This window comes from Euprymna scolopes, chromosome 16, assembly GCF_053919585.1.
Source record: "Euprymna scolopes isolate OS-2025 chromosome 16, ASM5391958v1, whole genome shotgun sequence".
In the NCBI taxonomy this organism is placed as follows: domain Eukaryota; kingdom Metazoa; phylum Mollusca; class Cephalopoda; order Sepiida; family Sepiolidae; genus Euprymna; species Euprymna scolopes.
In genome coordinates this window covers 122859412-122879092 of record NC_136497.1, presented here as the reverse complement: position 1 = coordinate 122879092, position 19681 = coordinate 122859412, and the positions used below count along the sequence as shown (strand labels likewise).

Here is a 19681-nt window from a genome sequence, read left to right as displayed (position 1 = left end):
TTTTTAACAACCTTTGTTAAAAAAGAAAAAGAATATTGTTCTATTAAACGTTTTATTGTTTAAATAATTTGACTTTGTTCGTTTTATTAAACAAAAATAAAGGTTGAAAAGACATTTTTCACTCAGTAATGAGCTTTGGAAGATTGAGAAAACAAACACAGTCGCCAAAAAGATGGACGTTTTATTATTTCTAGTCGCCACTTGGAAAAAATCACTTGCAGATGCGACGGTTTCGCTCTAAAAGTAAAGCCTTGTAACCTTATGTGAGTTCTTATCTGTCCCCATTGTCTACAGAGCAATGGACATTTTAAAAAAGACACCTTAGATCAGCCATTCTCAACCCCTCTCCCATCACTGACCCCTTGGTTTTATGTATTTCTCCATTTACCCTCTACACCAATACAAAAAAAAATTCATAGCCATCTTAAAGTGACAGAAAAACAAGAACGTCGAAAGAGAACCTTTTTTATTTTGTAGGGCTTCAGGTTTTGTATAAAAACAACAATGAAATTAAGGCCACATTAGACATATGAATCCAGGTATATACGTTTTTTTAGACAATCTTAAAAGAAATAATTATTTTTAAATTATCAGGTACTTCAATTATTTACCCCCGACTATGTTTTTTTTTTTTTTTTTTTTTTTTTTTTTTTTTTACTTTGTAGGAGTAAATTTACCCCTGGTTGAGAACCTCTAACTTAGATGGTATACTAAAAAAAAAAAAAAAAAAAAAGTATACTTGTTGATATTTAATCTGTTAGCGAACTATTCTTAACCAATTAGCTTGCCTGCTTTTTTTAGTGGTGGTGGTAAATATTAACAGTTTAGGACTATATGTATATATATATATAGATGAAAATACAAAACAATGGTATACGACAGAAAAGATACCCCAAATCATAACAGTTATTTCAAAAAATGTTGAGAAGTACACAAAAAAGAGAGAAGCATAAATGTTTAGTGAAAACAATACGAAAGAAACCAGACACCAATCAAGGAAAAAAATATATAATAAAATTTTATAGACAGGAATGGCGTTGCAAAGATCCACTGGAATCAGAATCGTACATCAGAAAAATCAGAAAGAATTGTGTCAATTTTTTTTATGCCAAAAACGATTCTTTTAATTGATTTTTTTTTCTTTTAACTTAATTTATCATTTCTAGTATCAATAACAAATATTTATAGATTTTAAGTTGCCCATAAAAAAATCTATAAATCACTACCCTTCCCACAAGTATACATACATTTGTAAAAATATATATATATATATTATATTTTTTTTTGATTCATCCAGCCTTGACAGACGTGTTTTAAATATTATCTCTAGTGCTTTTCTTTTAATGATTTGGAATTCATTCCATTTGCGCTTTTTTCCAATGAACTCTGCATTTTGGATGATTTTGGACCATTTGGAATTTACCCATTGGATTGAAATTTTAAATTCGACCGTTTTGGATTTTACCATTTTTGGATTTTTATCCTTCACCGGACTATCCATTCATGTGAAATCTTTTTATTATTTTTCTTTCGCCTCCTGTTCCCCTTACTTCACCCTTTTTTTAACCAAGTAAGATCTTTGACTTACTTGTAGTTTCATTAAATACTTTTATATGCAAAATTCGATCCTGCATTTTGCTAATTCCTGCCCTCTGATGAGAAGGAGAGTATTTCTTCGAAACTCCGCGGATTAAGGACTATCCACTTATCTTGTGCTTCTTTTTTTAAAATTAAATATGTTTTTAAGTGTTTTCCAAGATGTCTTTTAACATGTTTTATTAATCATTTGTTCATATATATATATATATATATATATATATATATATATGGGGGCTTTACAGTAATCAAAATATTTTACAAATACCAACTAAATAACCAAAAACCCTGTTGTCTAACTCTGTCCCGTGGAGAGGCATTGTAAATAGGAACTAAATAACCAAAAAGAATCGGAATTGATCATTATATCGAGATCGGGAATATAGAACAGAATTTGTCACTGTAATCGGAATTTGGAAAAATATTGGAATCATCCCAACACTAGTTAGAAAATTTTGGCATTCTTGTTCTACTGGAAACTATGTATATAAAAATGAATTATATACATCTCTTTATCAAGTTCAAAATACTTTTTCTAAACTGTTTTCAGTCATAACTTTGTTTTTAATCCGATTTTGCCATCTTATTTTCCATTTTTCTGAATATAAACAATCTAATAAATACTCAGCAGATGACCCAACGGCTCACTTTTATTTTCATTCTAATATTAAACAGTAAATAAACAAAGTTGGACTTGATGAATGATATAATGGGTCACATTTTTCCTGAATATTTATAAATTCTAGTGAGAGAGAGAGAGAGAGAGGGGGGGAGATAGAGAGAGGGAGGGCGGGCGATGGCGATATAGCAAGCAGAAAGAGACTAATCTTTTATTTTATCATTTTTCTTTTTTATATTTCACTGGCTTTGTAAACTCACCCCCCCCCTTCAAAAGTTTATTACAAGCTCAACAAATGACCCAAACAGGTCACTTTTCTTTTTCTTTTTTTTCCACCCCTAAGTAATTGTACCTATTTACTATGCCTCCCCACGGGACAGAGTTAGACACCAGGGTCGTTTTTTAACGTGGAGAAAAGGTACAAAAATAAAAAAATTGTCTCAGTTGTGAAGGATTTCTCCTCCACCCAAGGAGAACAAGAAACAGAAGTGCAGCATCTGAAGAACAGATTGTATTTATTTGCTTCCCCACTGAGCAAATTAGGCACAAGGCCGTTTTTTAATGTGGAGAGAGAGGGAGGGGGGAGGGAAAAGGGGACCAGCTCCCAAGAGGTGGGAAATGGGAGCTGGATAGTAACTGTTGGTATGAAGGGTTGCCCCTACATTGACCAAGGTCTGATATGTGGGGTTACCCCCACATATGGTCTTTGCTTGCAGTATCTGCCGGAACAGATGGTATTTATTTGCTCCCCCACCGAGCAAATTAGGCACAAGGCCAATTTTTAATGTGAGGAGTGAAGGGAGGGGGAAGGGAAAAAGGGGACCAGCTCCCGAGAGGTGGGAAATGGGAGCTGGTTAAAGGTCAGGCATGTGGGGTTGCCCCCACATCTGGTCTTTGCTTGCAGTATCTGCCGGAACAGATGGTATTTATTTGCTCCCCCACCGAGCAAATTAGGCACAAGGCCGATTTTTAATGTGAGGAGTGAAGGGAGGGGGAAGGGGAAAAGGGGACCAGCTCTCGAGAGGTGGGAAATGGGAGCTGGTTAAAGGTCAGGCATGTGGGGTTGCCCCCACATCTGGTCTTTGCTAGCCATAGCTTGCAGTATCTGCCGGAACAGATGGTATTTATTTGCTCCCCCACCGAGCAAATTAGGCACAAGGCCGTTTTTTAATGTGAGGAGTGAAGGGAGGGGGAAGGGAAAAAGGGGACCAGCTCCCGAGAGGTGGGAAATGGGAGCTGGTTAAAGGTCAGGCATGTGGGGTTGCCCCCACATCTGGTCTTTGCTAGTCATAGCTTGCAGCATCTGCCGGAACAGATGGTATTTATTTGCTCCCCCACCGAGCAAATTAGGCACAAGGCCGATTTTTAATGTGAGGAGTGAAGGGAGGGGGAAGGGGAAAAGGGGACCAGCTCCCGAGAGGTGGGAAATGGGAGCTGGTTAAAGGTCAGACATGTAGGGTTGCCCCCACATCTGGTCTTTGCTAGTCATAGCTTGCAGCATCTGCCGGAACAGATGGTATTTATTTGCTCCCCCACCGAGCAAATTAGGCACAAGGCCGATTTTTAATGTGAGGAGTGAAGGGAGGGGGAAGGGAAAAAGGGGACCAGCTCCCGAGAGGTGGGAAATGGGAGCTGGTTAAAGGTCAGGCATGTGGGGTTGCCCCCACATCTGGTCTTTGCTAGTCATAGCTAGTCATAGCTTGCAGCATCTGCCGGAACAGATGGTATTTATTTGCTCCCCCACTGAGCAAATTAGGCACAAGGCCGTTTTTAATGTGAGGTTAAAACCAGCTCCCCTAAAAGTAGGCAAAAAGGGGGCACTCTGGTTACCAAAAATAATAATTGTCCCAGTATAGAGGGTTTCCCCTCCATTGACTGGTACAAATTATCTTAAGTGCAGCATCTGCCGGAACAGATACTACACTTTGATCTTAGCCAAAAGGCCAAGGACCAATGTAAGTAATTGTAGTGGAGTTCGGAAAGGTGAAAGTAGGAAAACACGCTGACTGGTGAGAAGAACATTTATATCCAGAGCAGGGTTAGTAATACAGGAAGATTAGTAAGTCCGTGGGGAGCCGTCTCTCATTGAGCTGCCTATACTTGCTGCTTATATGGCTAATGGATACGTCTATCTTAGTGATTATAAGGGTGCGTATGTCCCCACAACAGTATAAATCCTAAGTAATTTCATTTGAGCTTAATGAATGAGCCAATGAGTTACATTTTTTCTTGATATTTATAAATTCCAGAGAGAGACAAAGTGGGAGAGAAAGAGGATGGGAGAGGGGATATATAGCAAGTACAAAGAAACTATTTTTTTTTCCACTGGCTTTTCGAACTCATTTTTTCCTGATTCAAACAATCTTATCCAAGTTTAAGGGATGGTCCAGCGAGTCAGCCCCCCCCCCCTACGCGTCTTGTATGATATAAATCGTAGTGTTTATAAATCGTACGATTTCTGTTACCACATTACTTGCTTGAATGAGTCATACTTATTAATTTTAGTTTTAAAACTTATTCCTATATGATTATATTCCCCCAGAACGTTGTGCGAGATTTCTATTAAAATTCTATGCAAGGTTTGCAAGAAAGGAAATAACTCAACTAAAAATAATCAAATTGGTAATAAAATAAAAAGCAGCTTTGTAAAAATGGCGTCCAAAATAAAGTGCAAAATAGATACAATAATAATAAAAGAAAAACAAAACATTGATTTAGCTCTTCCTATTAAATATATAGAAATAAAAAAATGTCTAACCAGAAAATCTCGCACACAAACAAAATGGCCAATTTCGAAATAAATGTTATTTAGTGAATAGAGAATTCCTATCCGAGAGACAGCGATTGTCAAAACACACTAGTGCATCTTTTATTTTATTAAATCTGCCGCAATATTTTTCATATAATTAAAGAGCATGATTAAAGAAAATTGGAACGTTCTATTTATAGACACTGGCCATAAGAATTGACCAATCAAATAGAGCCACCTTCTGCTGGCAGCCAATCAGAAACCGTAATAACTTCATAAAAATACTGAATCTTTTAGAATTCCCACACATAATTTTTCAGGTCCACATGAGAAAGATCTTTGCTCTTCGTCTGCAAACTTTTAAAGTTCAAGACTTATACAGATTAGTTACCCACTGAAAACTCTTCTTTTTTGTTTATCTCAGGACTTATACCGATTAACCACCCATCAGAAACTGTTCTAAAATTAAACATGGCTTTCAATTTAAAAAAAATCATTAATTAAAAGGAAAAAACTATTACAAATTTCAAGAAAATGTATGTTTATTATTTTATAAAGAGGTTTTACCTTGAAATATATTATGAAGCTCGATCGCACACACTGTGTAGAAGTTGTGACTAAACAAGAACGATTTACTATATTCAAACAATCACTTCATTTTTACCCTCTTTCTCAACACTGGCATATTTCCATGTCTTGCATTGTGATAGCCTTCTGTGACTTCTTTATATACATAATACATACAATGCTTCAAGCAAACTACATCACCTTATTAATAAATAATATTTATCAGTAAAATATTCCGTTGAATGTGATTTTCATTATTGAAAACAACAGCAAAAAAAAAGAAAATGATGTACATATTGCAAATATAAATAAACGACAAATGGAGGAGATTGTGATGAATGAAAAAATGCAAAACATCAACAAATTTACAAACGGAAACAATGTCATGCAAACATGGAACACATAGGAACACATTTAGACAACAGCAGAAATAAGAAGAACACTTAACACAGAATGTAGCGAAAGAAACGTGGCAGTAGAAAAACGGAAAAAAAATTCAGAATGTATAGCCTCCTCTGCATAAAAAGCTCATGAATGAACACAAAAAAAATAAGTAGAAATGAATATGGCGACAAATAAAAAAAAAAAACAAAAAAAAAAAAACGCAAATTGTTCAGCCACCTAAGATAATACGTATTGGTCTTTAAAGGTACTTGCGTAATTAACAGCTATGACAGGTTATACAAAATTGTTTTCATCAGCAAGACGCAAAAACAAACTAAATATATTTTTTTTTAAATGTGTGTGCAGAATATGTGTGTGTGCGTGTGTGTATTTTCTTTGAAGTGCAATTGATTGGATCTCTTTTGCACTTGGTCCACCAGGAATATTAGGTAGGACTTCAGGTTCTTCTTCATAAGCCCTGTGGCACCTATAATAACTGGTATGATTGATATCTCCCTAAGATTCCAATTTCTTTTCATATCATACATGAGACCTTGATATTTGATCTGTTTCTCTTTCAGCTCTGTTCAAACCTCCATCATTAGGGACACTCACTTCAACCAAGGTTTCACTATTTCTGACTTATTCAATATAACTGTCCTATATATATATATATATATATATATATATATATATTTCTTAAATGAGCCCAGCCTTGACAGTCGTGTTTTAAATTCTTCCATTTCTTTTTTCCACGCACATCTTAATAATTATTCCATGGATTTCTGCTATTTGGATTTCTTTGGACCATCTTCCAATTATGCGATTCCCTTGGATTTTACTTGTGGAAATGGAAATGTAACCAACTTTTTTGGATTTTACCGATATTGAATATTTTATCCTTCACCAGACTATCCATACTTGAATGCCTACTGGGGAGAACTTGAATACCTACTAGATACTGTCCTCGAGTGTCTAAGGTCTCTCTGTACAGGGGTTTGTCAGAACAATCTGGCATGAGGATACTTTTTCCATAGAAGTAAACCCTGACCAAATATTCAAAATCACATAGTATTCGCAGCCCACATAACATCTTACCACCACGGCTACCCCACAGCTTTTACGGGGAATGCTGCACCTTCTCCAAGTGATATTACCTCAAGTAATAGCACGAAGCTGGATACTCCACCAGACTAGATAAATTCTTGTCCTGGAATCCATTAAGACAATGAAACCAACATAAAAGATATACTACAACTTATAAAAATGGTTAATTGGGGAGAGGAAAATTATGTTCTCAATTTCTTTACTAACTCAGTGCTTGAGAGATAAAGAACTTAAATGGAACATTCGAATATTTATGTATCTCATATAGACTTCAAGTGTTAGCCCCAGGTCGTGGGCCCCTTGATTTCTGAGAACTTCGACTGAAGTAAAATAAAACAAAAAAAAGTGAAATCACCTTTTTATTCACCCTATTCCCTCTGCTTCACTATTTGTTACCAAGTAACATCTATGACTTACTTGTAGTTTCATTAAATACTTTTGCAAGCAAAATCCGATCCCGCATTTTGTTAAATCCTACCATCTGATGAGAAGGAAAGTATTTCTTCGAAACTCCGCGGATTAAGGACTATCCATTTATTTTGTGCTTCCTTTTTAAAATTAAATATGTTTTTAACTCTTTTTCAAAGTGTTTTTTAACATGTTTTATTAACTACTTGTTCTTACATGTGTGTGTGTGTGTGTGTGTGTGTCTTATTAAAAAAGGCGACATAATGCAGGCATCCGTGGGCAAGGGATCAATTGCTCATAAAAAATAACAAAATTAACTTTATATATGTTTGTGTGTGTGTATATAGCATTTTTAGACTTTTCTACTTTTCCATTATTAGGTCAAATGACGTTTTCAAATTACAATTTTTTAGAAATTCGTTTTTTTTCTCTCTATTTTATTTACGAAATGATTTTCTGCAAAGCAACATTACTTGACAAAGTCTTTAGTTGCTTATAGCTAATTGACTGAAGCATTGTCATGATCATGTACTGATATGAAAATGCTTATGCAAACATAAAAAAGTGTATACACACACAAATACACATCTATATATATATATATATATATATATATATATATATATATATATATATATATATGCATATGCATACATATATTTGTATACATACATATCGATATATAGCGAGAGAATTAGTATAGGATAAATTAAAATGATGAAAAATAAAATTTACAACACTTATTAGTTTATCAAATGTTCAAACAAGGAATATGGAAAGATTTTTTTTTTCTTAATTCATTGATTTTCAAAATAAAGCCCTTCTCATCATAGGAAATAAGTGGTAAAATAAAAAAAAATACTAGTTTGTATGAAAAAGCAGAGAACACATATCCATAGAAGAATCTAGTGCTTTAAACGGAAATCCATCTTTTTCTGGATTAAAAAAAAATGGAAAATTCTGTTAAAAAGCAGAAACTTCATATCATTAATAGACACATTATCATTAGAATGGTAGCTAATCCAATTCCCCTTTGTTTGCTTTGACAACGCTTTTATGAAAATAAAACGCTTTTTTAAAGAATGCTTTAATTTTCAAAAGGAAATTTTCACCCATAATATTTTTTTAAATGTAATTTTTTCTGTTTTTTTTTTTTTTTTTTTTATTTAGATGACGTTTATAGGAATTGTATTCAAACCTCCTCATAATTTTTTCTGCCAAATATTTTTAGGATGACATAGAAGAAAAATTCTAATTAGAAAGTTTTTGAAAAACGTTGAAAGGAACCATCACACTAAACAAAGAAGAATTCTCGACAGCGCCAATGAATTAATCATGCTAAAATTCCTTCAAATCCATTAAGAAGTGCACGATAATGATGAAATACTAATAATTCTGATTTCGTTTGATAATGACTCCCTGTAAAGAGATGGAATTCATTCTCAAAGGACTCTTCCTCCATCCGGGCTTCAAACCAGGCGCGCCAAAGATCAAAGGTTTTCCTAAGGGTATTGCTGGTAACGACAATGGCAGAGGTTTGAAGACCGCCCAAAATATCAGGATTCTTAGTCTTTTCAAATAGTCTTCCAGACGACTTTATATCACACCTAGTGTACCTACTACCACCGGGACTACATGGGTTTTAACTCCATTTATATGCCTTAACCCCAAGGCCAACAGAGCATAATTGCAACAAATAATAACAGCATTATTATTATTATTATTATTATTATGAAAATGCTTATGCAAACATAAATAAGCGTATATATATATATATATATATATATATATATGTGTGTGTATATATATATATATATATATACACACACACAAATACACACACACACATATAACATATATATATATATATATTTGTAGTCATCGACATATAGTCCTGTTTCGTTGTATCACAACTGATTAGTGCCGCTAGACTAGCATCTCTCCCAAGCCAAGGATTGAACCTAGAACCGTGGTGTTGACAGTCGGCAGTTCTCCCACTTGACCACAGAAGGGACGCTCGTAAATAAGTCGTCGGAATGTCTATTTAAATAGACATCCGCCACCACTCTTACAGTGCTCAAACCGCCTGTTTGTAAACAAACAAACAACGAGCTTCGCATTTTTCAGCCAAGTAAGTAGTGGGTGAGATTATTTACGACAGTGCTCTACCCAAAGAGGGAGGGGGGGGCTTAAAATATATTTGTAGTCATCGACATACAGTCCTGTAAAGTCCTGTAATCTCTCTCTCTCTCTCTCTCTATATATATATATATATATATATATATATATATATATATATATATATATATATATATAGAGAGAGAGAGAGAGAGAGACTCGGAAATTACATTTTGATAACCCAAGAATATAATCATACTTTCACTTTTTTTTTTTCATTATTTTGTTTTACATTTTATATTTTTTACAAATTTTTTTTTATTATGATTTATTTGAATGCTAACATTTTCTTCATTACAGTCTAACATGTGTTTCGCCATCATGACGTAAAATATTTTCTTTGTGCTATCATGCAGCTCATCAGAGACAAATAAATAAATATCAGTAAAAATCAACAGAGTTTAAAAGACGAAATTTAATAATAATAATAATAATAATAATAATAATGAATTTCTCTTACTCTGTCTGTCTATCCGTTCCATTTTTTTCTTAGAAACTACTGGGCCGATTTCGTTGAAATTTTGTGTGTACCTTTGTTATGATAAGCTGCACAAATTCAGTATTATGGTATCCGTTTAAAACACAGTTAAGAATTAATAGGGATTAGTAGCGATAGTTACCACAATACTACATTTACTCTAGACGTTATTTTGGAAGCTACTAGGCCGATCTGGCTGAAATTTTTTATGGATCTTTGCTCCTATTTACTTTGCCTCCCCACGAGGGTAGAGTTAAACACCATTATCAACGGGCTATAACTTTTGCTTGTTTTTAAAAAGTCTAGTAGTAATAATAATAATGATAATAAAGGTTGCAAGAGAAAAGAGGAAATTTATTTGGAAAAAAAACTACATGGTGTACTTTCTTTCCAAATAATTTCCTCCTCTTTTTTTGCAATATTTATTATTATTATTATTATTATTAAAAATAAAGGTGAAGTGTACTTTAAAATCTGAGGAGATTCGTTGCCACTCAGATTCCAAGGAACACCAGCGGTCATTATCAGTGAGTAATTATTGATAATGCCTTATGTTAGAATTTGGTAAAAAAGAAAAAAAAAAAAAAAGGCGCATATATGGCAGCGGTAACTTTTTATTTTCGTCTTTTTTTTTACATGTTTTCCCACGGATTATTATCGAATGGTCACTCATCTACCAGATTATCAAAAAAAAAAAAAAAAAAAAATACTAAAAAAAGTTTCAATATTTTACAATTTTTAAGGGGTGCTCCATTTCTAATACAAAGTTCTAGTAAATTGATCCCCCTTTATGGAAGCATCGACTTTTTTTCGGCTAAATTTCGCGAGTTTAGTCTTTTTTTGAAGGCCAAATTGCTTAAAAAAGGCTAAATTTAAGAAATTTAGCTTAAAATTTAAAAAGCTGTATTTTTTCATAGTATTTCAAGTTAAATTCAGTTTTTACGATATTTTTGTTTATTAAATTGTTAGTTAATTTGCAAGAATAAATTTTTGGATTCAGTAATCAAGTAAAAAATGTCATTTTTACTTGATTAAGTAATTCACAATAAGAAAAATGATTTTGTCTTGGTTTGATTTTTTTTATTATGCAATAATTTATATCAGTCTGAAATATGTTAAACATTAAAAAGAAAAAAAAAAGCAATTGTTGATGACCGTTTTGGTAATTCGGAATAGAGACATGTGAGCGAGAAGAAACAGAAATAGAATCAGGGAGACATCTGCTACAGGAGAATCCAGATGTGTTTTCTCCAAATTCATAAAAATTGCCGTTTTCAATCCACTTCTGATGCATAAAAAGTCAGATTTTTCGCCCATTAGATTTTGAAGCAGTTTTTTTTTTTTACCCTGCCAAGACAGGATAGTGTGCTCTAAGCAACTCCTTCTCAGATGTGGCAACAGTACTCCATCTTTGGGTGTCTTTATGTTTGTAATACTCATACTGACATGAAATTAGGCATGATCATGTGACCAAAGACTAAAAAAAAAAAGAAAAAGAAAAGAAAAAATAATGTATATATACACACAAACACGCACTCACACATAATTTTTATAAAAACGCTTGGGCAATTTATTAAGTAGGTTTAATTCCACGGTGTGAATGCGGTATTATGGCGAATGGCGCCAGCCAAGCGTATTCTTCCAAGTTCTATAGACCTTTTAGAAAGACCCTGCATCCCCCTCCTGCCAAATTTCTTAAGGAATTCATGCCTAAGTTTCTATATAATAATAAACATGACTACAGGAATAATCATAACGTAGGTTTTCTTTCCAGGATCTTTGAATTGTATCCAAGTCAATGAGAATTAAATTGTAAAGATAAAAGAAAATAGGAAAAGGATGCTGAGGGATGAGAGAAGAAGAGGAATGTCTATCCAATAAATTGGGATCCCTAGCAACCGGCAGTCATCAGCATTGGGTCTAACTGTGTGTGTGTGTGTCTGTGTGTGTATGTGTGTATGTGTGTGTATGTGTGTATGTGTGTGTATGTGTGTATGTGTGTGTGGAGGATGGAGATAAAAGGAAGTGGGCATCAGTGAAATAGCTGATCAATAAAGATAAAAGGGGAACTGACAGATTTAAGAGGGGCCTGTTAAGACGTGTGTGTGTGTGTGTGTGTGTGTGTGTGTGTGTGTGTGTGTGTGTGTGTGTGTGTGTGTGTGTGTGTGCGCGCGCGCGCGCACACCAGAGAATAAATCTGAACCAGGCACTGGAAACACTGGAAGATAGCCATATGTGGAACAGCCCCTTTAAATAGATAAGATGCTTTCTGCAAAGAAATGGAGAAAACTGTCTGTGTGTGTGTGGGGGGGGTATGTAAAAGAGAAGGGGTGGGTGGGTAAAAAGAAAAGAATGTAAGGTTACTAATAGGACCCCATGGAAATTCCAAGGTGTTTTATACATAATAATTTACTGCAGTTCTCATCGTGCTATTTTCACAACGTTTCCATCGATGTAACCTATGACCTTCTTCAGATGTATCTTGTCTAGGGAATTTTTCTGTTGACCTCAGGAATCTGCTCGGAATTTTTAACAGAATCCTTTATTTTCTTAAAAGATATCCATATGCGGAACAACCCCTTTAAGTAAATAAGACATTTTCTGCAAGGAAATGGAGAAAGCTGTCTGGGAAGCAACGGTTAAAAAAAAATTAAAATAAAAAAAAAATTAAGGTTACCTATGGAAATTCCACAGTGTTCGATACATCAACTTTCATCATTTACTGTCAATACAAATATTCGTATTATTTGGATTTAAAGACTATTTTTCTCATCTCGAGCGTTATTTTCACAACGTTTTAGTCGTCGATGAATCTTGTCAAACTGTGGTACCTTTTTGTTGAACTTTATTTAATCCACGGGAGTAGCATGCTCTCGTTTCATCAGTACTTCGCAAGTGTATTTCAAGTGTCGCCCGCACTGAGGATTGAACCTTCAATCTCCAGAAGACTGTAGCTTACAATTTTACTTGCGGACAATTCTGAGTTTTAGTAGCCTTAAACTTATTTTTGCTTTTAGATGTACAATCTTATTACTAGGGCTATGACAAGAGAATATTCTTTCATTGTTTTGACTCTCGGGTATATATGCGACACAGTTAATCAATCGAGAACCACATCACTCTATCTAAAAACATGCAAGAGATTAACTGATATATGCTCCAGAGTAAAAATAATGAAAAGAATATTCTCTTGTCATAGCCCTACTTAGCACTGTACATAAATTACTGATTACTACATATAATTATCATAATATATATGTATATATATTTTATTATTTGAGAGTAAACAGTTACATATGGTCGCTACAAATAGCCATCTGTTTCAGTCAAAGAGACTTCCTCAGGCGACCCAGAACCTCTCGATGCCAAAAAGAAAAATGGGAAAGATTGGAAAGAAATTGAAAAAGAAAAAAATGGAGCTCTTCCAAAAAAAATATAAAAAGATCATAAAAAGTTGCGAGCTCTCTAAAGAAAGCCTCGGATAAAAAAAGGATTATATATATATATATATATATATATATATATATATATATATATATATATATATATATATATATATATATAAAATGAATACTTATGTATTATATACGTTTGAAATCAAATATTGACGCAACGTTATGTGGATAAAAAAAAATATTTATTGTTCAAAATTAATATATTTCGAAGCAATACTTCATCTTCAGAATTATGAACATTTTCTTTCTTTTTTTTTCTCTTCTTTCTTGCCATGATGATGCTTGATAAGAAAGTTATTAAAAGAAAGTCCGCACTGTTGTTTTTAGAAAGTTATCTTATCAAGCAAAACATCATGGCAAGAAAGAAGAAAAAAAAAAGAAAGAAAGAAAATGTACAAAATTCTGAAGATGGAGTATTACTTCGAAAAATATTAATTTTAGACAATAAATATTTTTTATCCCCCCATAACATTGCGTCATTATTTGGCTTTCAAACGTATATAATACATACGTATTCATTATAAACTTTAATCCACGCTTCTAACATGGAATCTACAACCTTAACACACACACATTTGTATATTTTGGCAGCAAGTCATTATTCAAGCACATCTGATTGGACACGACTGAGTTCTTTTTTCTGCTTTTTGTTGGATAACTTTTCAATTCGCCAAGCAAACAACAACAACCGCTCCTGACGACGATCAGATGTACTGATTGAAAGCGCTTGAGAAGAATATGGCAGAACAACAACTACTGGGCGCCATAATATACAATATGCCAGCCAAAATAAAAATGACCGCTTGGCATTAAACGTGTTACTTCTACACATGTGTAAATATACATTTATACGTTAAAGTAAGTTAATTTTTAAAGTTTGTTAATCCATCTGTCAATAGCTCAAATAATAACAACTAAGGTTGGAGCGCTAAATTTTTTGTTTTTGTCTTATTTAAACTTTTGAAATCATTAATATATATTGGGTGTAATATGATAATCAATAGCGAATTGGCTCTATAACAAATAAAATATATTTAAAACATTTTATGACTGAACCATGCCGAGGGTAGGGGCACTATTATATATTGGGTGTAATATATGAATTATTCGAGTATTCGCTCTATAATAATAAATATGAAATCTGCAGGAATTAAAATATCATATTTAAGCGTATTTTACTACTGGGAAACGCCGGGCAGCCTGCTAGTTAAGGTTTATTTCAGGTTATTACTAAAAAGAACTAAATAAAAAAATAAACCGATTTTTTATACATGAAATGGTATTTTTTTACGACCTGCCCCAGCGTAGTATAAACACCTTCAACCATCCCATGTTAAGAAAGGCTTTTGGAATACCCCCCCCCCGACCACCCTATGTTAAGAACAGCTTTCGAGGTTGGAGGGAGGTATTCCGAAAGCTGTTCTTAACATGGGGGGTGTTTATAATACGCTGTGGCAGATCATAAAAATTTACCCATGAAATAAATATCTGGTAGTAAACAATCAGAAATTGCAAAAGTATGGAGGGGAGGTTGACTTTACTTTATTTGAAGGATGTATAAAGTGTTAGTTCGTGAGGTACGCAATGTTTAAGTAATAGTTATTTTGTATAGACAACTGTTTCAGCAGAGATAAGTAAATCCGAAAAAAGAAAAACCCTAGAGAAAATGTTCAACATATATAAAAGAATAAATTTAAAAATTGAAACAGATTTAAAAAAAAAAAAAAAAAAAAAAAGAAGGAGAAAGGGGTAGGAGTAAACGGAAAAAACATCAAGTATTAAAAAGATGGCGTTTTTTTTTTTTGGGGGGGGGGTCTGTTTATATTTGCTTTCTCCCTTGTGGCGGTATTTGGTTACCGGCTTTTAGCAAGAACCCCTGCCAGTGAAGAAACACCTTCTCAACGCTTTGCTGTGACAGCTGTATCGTACATGTTAGAATAAACACGCCAGGACTGACATATGGACACAGCACTGATTTAACCATTCTAGATCTGTCTCAGTGCTTCCAACTTTGGAAACGAAAATGGTTAGAATTACAAGACTTAAAGAGAAAGCTTTTCTTGAGCTAAGAAACTAGGCGATACCTCCGTTCAGTCTCGAAAGACAAAGGATGCCCCTTGTAGGGGTGTAATTGTGAAGCAAGGGTTGCGCAATTTCCAACCACACCTCTCCTGAATCGGCACTGCTTGAGTCCAGTGGCAAGGAGAAGTCCAGGACGACTGGAAACAATGTCGAGATGAACGTAGAGCAAGTCCCAAATGGTCACCCATCTGATACTGGCCAGGCTCACTGTTGCTTAACTTCGGTGATCTGATGGGAACCAGCGTGTCAAATGTTATTATTCCGTATAAGAAACTACTACCACAACAAATATAGCAAGTTTTTATTTGTGGATTTTAAAAATAGATTAAATATAAGCACTCTGTATTTTTATTTTTCTTCAGTTTTCTTACGTTTGTTTTTGGAGACGGGGCATCCTGTTGTATGCCAGGCATTCACCGTCTGTTTCAAAGATTCCAACCGAGAGATCTTGTTACGATTCTAACAGTCCTTTTAAGCAAAATTGTTTTGATTTTATTTCTTCGTATATATTTACGTATAGTTAAGCCCGTTATTTTTTAAACTTAACTGTGACAGAAACCCGAAAGTGTTATTTAAAATTTAAGCAAGACATACCAACGAAAATGATATTTAAAACTTAAGCTTGACATACCAACGAAAAGGGGATTGCAAGTTTAAGCGCTATATACTAATGAAATATTAAAAATCTCTCTCTCTCTCTCTCTCTATATATATATATATATATATATATATATATATATATATATATATAGAGAGAGAGAGAGAGAGAGAGAGAGAGAGAGAGAGAGATATGACTTGCTCTTTACAATCATGTAAGAATTTTAAATAAAGAAATGACTAAAATCGGCACCAGTTGTGCACTAGTGTGAGCGTACAACGTTTTTACTTTTCAGTTGGGATATTTGGAGAGTGCATATCAGGGACAGAAATCTCTTTTTGTGTTATAAGTTTCTTATATTTATTTTAATTCAATAAAATCTTTCTCAAAAAAAAAAAAAAAAAAAAAAAACATGCATCCGAAAATTTCAGAATTTTGGCTGTGTTACAAAAAAAAAATAAACATCTCTAATTTGTGTTAAAAAAAACTGTATTTTGTGGCCTCAAATTTTTCTGCAAAGAACAAAAACAAACAAAAAAAGAACACGCATTTATTGTGATATTTTCTGCTTCAGTCCTGAAATTGCATTTGTCTGCCCCTGCTATGCACTCTCTAAATGTCCCAACTGAAAACCAAAAAAGTTATGCCTTTGCACTAGTGCCGAACAAATATGAGTTAAGTAAGCCAGACTGATTAATGAAGAAAAAAATCTTTCATAGACACAAAAAAAAGATAATTCTAAGAGATTGGTTCTGTTTATGCTTCCATCTTTTTGTCGGCATGATAGAATATTAATGTTATTCCGGGGAGGGTGAATAATAAATACAGAAACCAAACATAAACCAACAAGAAACCATCTTCAAAGATCAGAAAAAAAAAAAGGAGAGAAAAAAAAATCAGAAGTTATGTTAACAGTTCGATGTAATACAGGTAATTGTTTTCCGAATATTGAAATGAACACACGAAAAATAAACAAAAAGAAAGAAATTAAAAAAAAAGAAAAAAAGAAACAAAAAAAAGCTATAACAATAATCTCCCCAAAACTGATAAGCTTTAATATTTTTCAATGAAAAACTTGGCACCATTTTATCTACAACAGACATCTCCATTTTCTATGTCAAGAAACATTGGCAGATTTTTTTCGCCTTGTTTTATTGTAGAACCCCAGATATTATTCGATCTAAGAAAGAGTATTATCTTTCGGCACTTGTTTTTAATTATATAATCAGTATTGATTTCGTTTGTTTTCTGTTCCGTGTTTATTGATTGCTGGAGTCCGAGAAGATAAAAGCAGTCTTCAAATTTATCCATATATAATTAAACTAGAAGAATACCCATCCCAAGAGAGGTAAAATTATCCCTCCCAGCCCTGAACAAAACAATTTTGCACCATTTCTATATCCTATTACGAACATTCAAAGCAAGATATATACAATAACACTAAGCCTTATATAGGCCCTAAACCCAGCAAAACCATAGTCGCTACACTGAACATGCTGATGTTTCGGACAATTGGTTGACAAAAACCAAAAGTCCTCGTCAGGCGACGTAATATTGCTCATGTGCCACTGAGGGCGACTGGTTCTCGAATAGAAGAAAAGAAATATATTATTTTATAAAAATAAAAAGTTAAATTTAAAACCAGGGAGTGGTAGGTTACGTGACATTTTAGACTTCAAATATAGGGAGCGATAGGTGGAAAGAGAACGTCAAGACTTAACAGGATAAAAGGAGGAATAAAAAGGAAAATGAAAAAGAGAAAGACAAAGAAAAAGGAGAAAGAGAAAGTAAAAGGAAGGAACCGAGAAACAGAAGAAGTGAAAAAGGGGTTAGCATGATTACACTTGTCAAAAGAAATCGAAGAGGGGGTGAACACATTTGAAATCATCTATGAATAATATATATATATATATATATATATATATATATATATATATATATATACACACACACTAGCAGGTCGCACATACGCTTAAATATGATATTTTAATTCATGCAGATTACATATTTATTATTATTAGAGAGTCAATTCACTATCGATTATTATATTGAACCTTATATGTAGCAATGAAATCAAAACTATATATGACTTGTGTGCCATTATTTAGAATCGAAACCAAAACATACAAATTTCCACCTTCATTCTTTAGCCTCTGAGCCACGCCCATACGCATATATATATATATATATATATATATATATATATATATATATATATATATATATTCACCTGTCATCCTTTTTTTAAAACATGGAATTCCTGGATCATTGAAGACAAGATTCAAGCAAGGGCGAACAGTCCACAGAGTTTATACAGAGAGAGAGAGAGAGAGAGAGAGAGAGAGAGAGAGAGAGAGAGAGAGTTATTTTTGTTTACAAAACTGTTACATATTTCAGAGACGTACCGTGGTTTCATTGACGTGGATTGACCTTTTACCATTTAAAAGGCTATTAAAAATCCATTCAAATCATCAGCCAACAAATCCAAGAATGAAGCTTAAAACGAATTCACCGGCAAAAACCTACTACTAAATTCACTTAAGCGTTCCTTTAGAAGCGAATTAAACTAAATGTAATTCACATTTCTCACCATTACACCTAGCAACTGTGTTCATAATGATCGGTTAATTAGTTTACGAACGAATCCTGTACATACAAATACATAAACATACCTAATCTTATATAGATCAAGATAAATGTAAAAATAAATATATAATGAATAAATTAATGGAATCGTATTGACTATTTAAAATACCTTTATTTAAGAAATCAAGACAACTATTACAAAGGCTTTATATAAAAAACAAGTAAAAAAAATTTACACAATTATATGTATATATAATATATATATTAAATTTTGTTCAATTGAGGTAAGCAAAATTATCATAAGTCGCTACAATAAATTTACTGTTTCAGTCTTAAAAGACATTGTCAGGCTCCATGAGACTTATTGTCCTGTTCAAAGCTGGTCATTTAAAGAAAATTAAAACCCGAATAAAACCCCTTTTTTATTATTATTTGGTAAGTTTCATTAAAAGACTAGCCTCGAATAAGATCAGGTAACCTGTTGCCTGATGATGTCTTTTAAGACTGAAACAGTAAATCTATTGTAGTGACTTACGGTAATTTTGTTTACCTCAATTGAATAAAATAATATCTTGCTCATTTTAATTGAGCGCTATCAACAACCTCGTTGAAATTCAATGGTTTTTACTTTTGGATTTTTTTAAAACCTGGAATATATATATATATATATATATATATATATATATATATATAACAGGACTAGTAATACAGATTAAGAATGACTTTATTCTTGTCAAATATACTTTGTCATTGTGCGTTCACACTAAATCCGTAGCGAGTGCAGAAAGCTTTACACTTGTCAATAAAAGTACAAAAACTCATGCAGTGTAAACAACTAACATTTTTCATGTAAAAATGGACAAAATTAACATAA

The 19681-nt window shown here is 33.2% G+C and overlaps 1 protein-coding gene and 1 pseudogene across 50 annotated transcripts in view; both read right to left on the bottom strand.

Annotated features, from left to right (window-relative positions):
* LOC145296067 (tyrosine-protein phosphatase Lar-like) overlaps positions 1-19681 on the bottom strand; it is a 1305806-nt gene that overhangs the window by 178822 nt on the left and 1107303 nt on the right. The gene's annotated exons all lie outside the window — the stretch shown is intronic.
* LOC145296519 (U2 spliceosomal RNA) lies at positions 4024-4170 on the bottom strand (annotated as a pseudogene).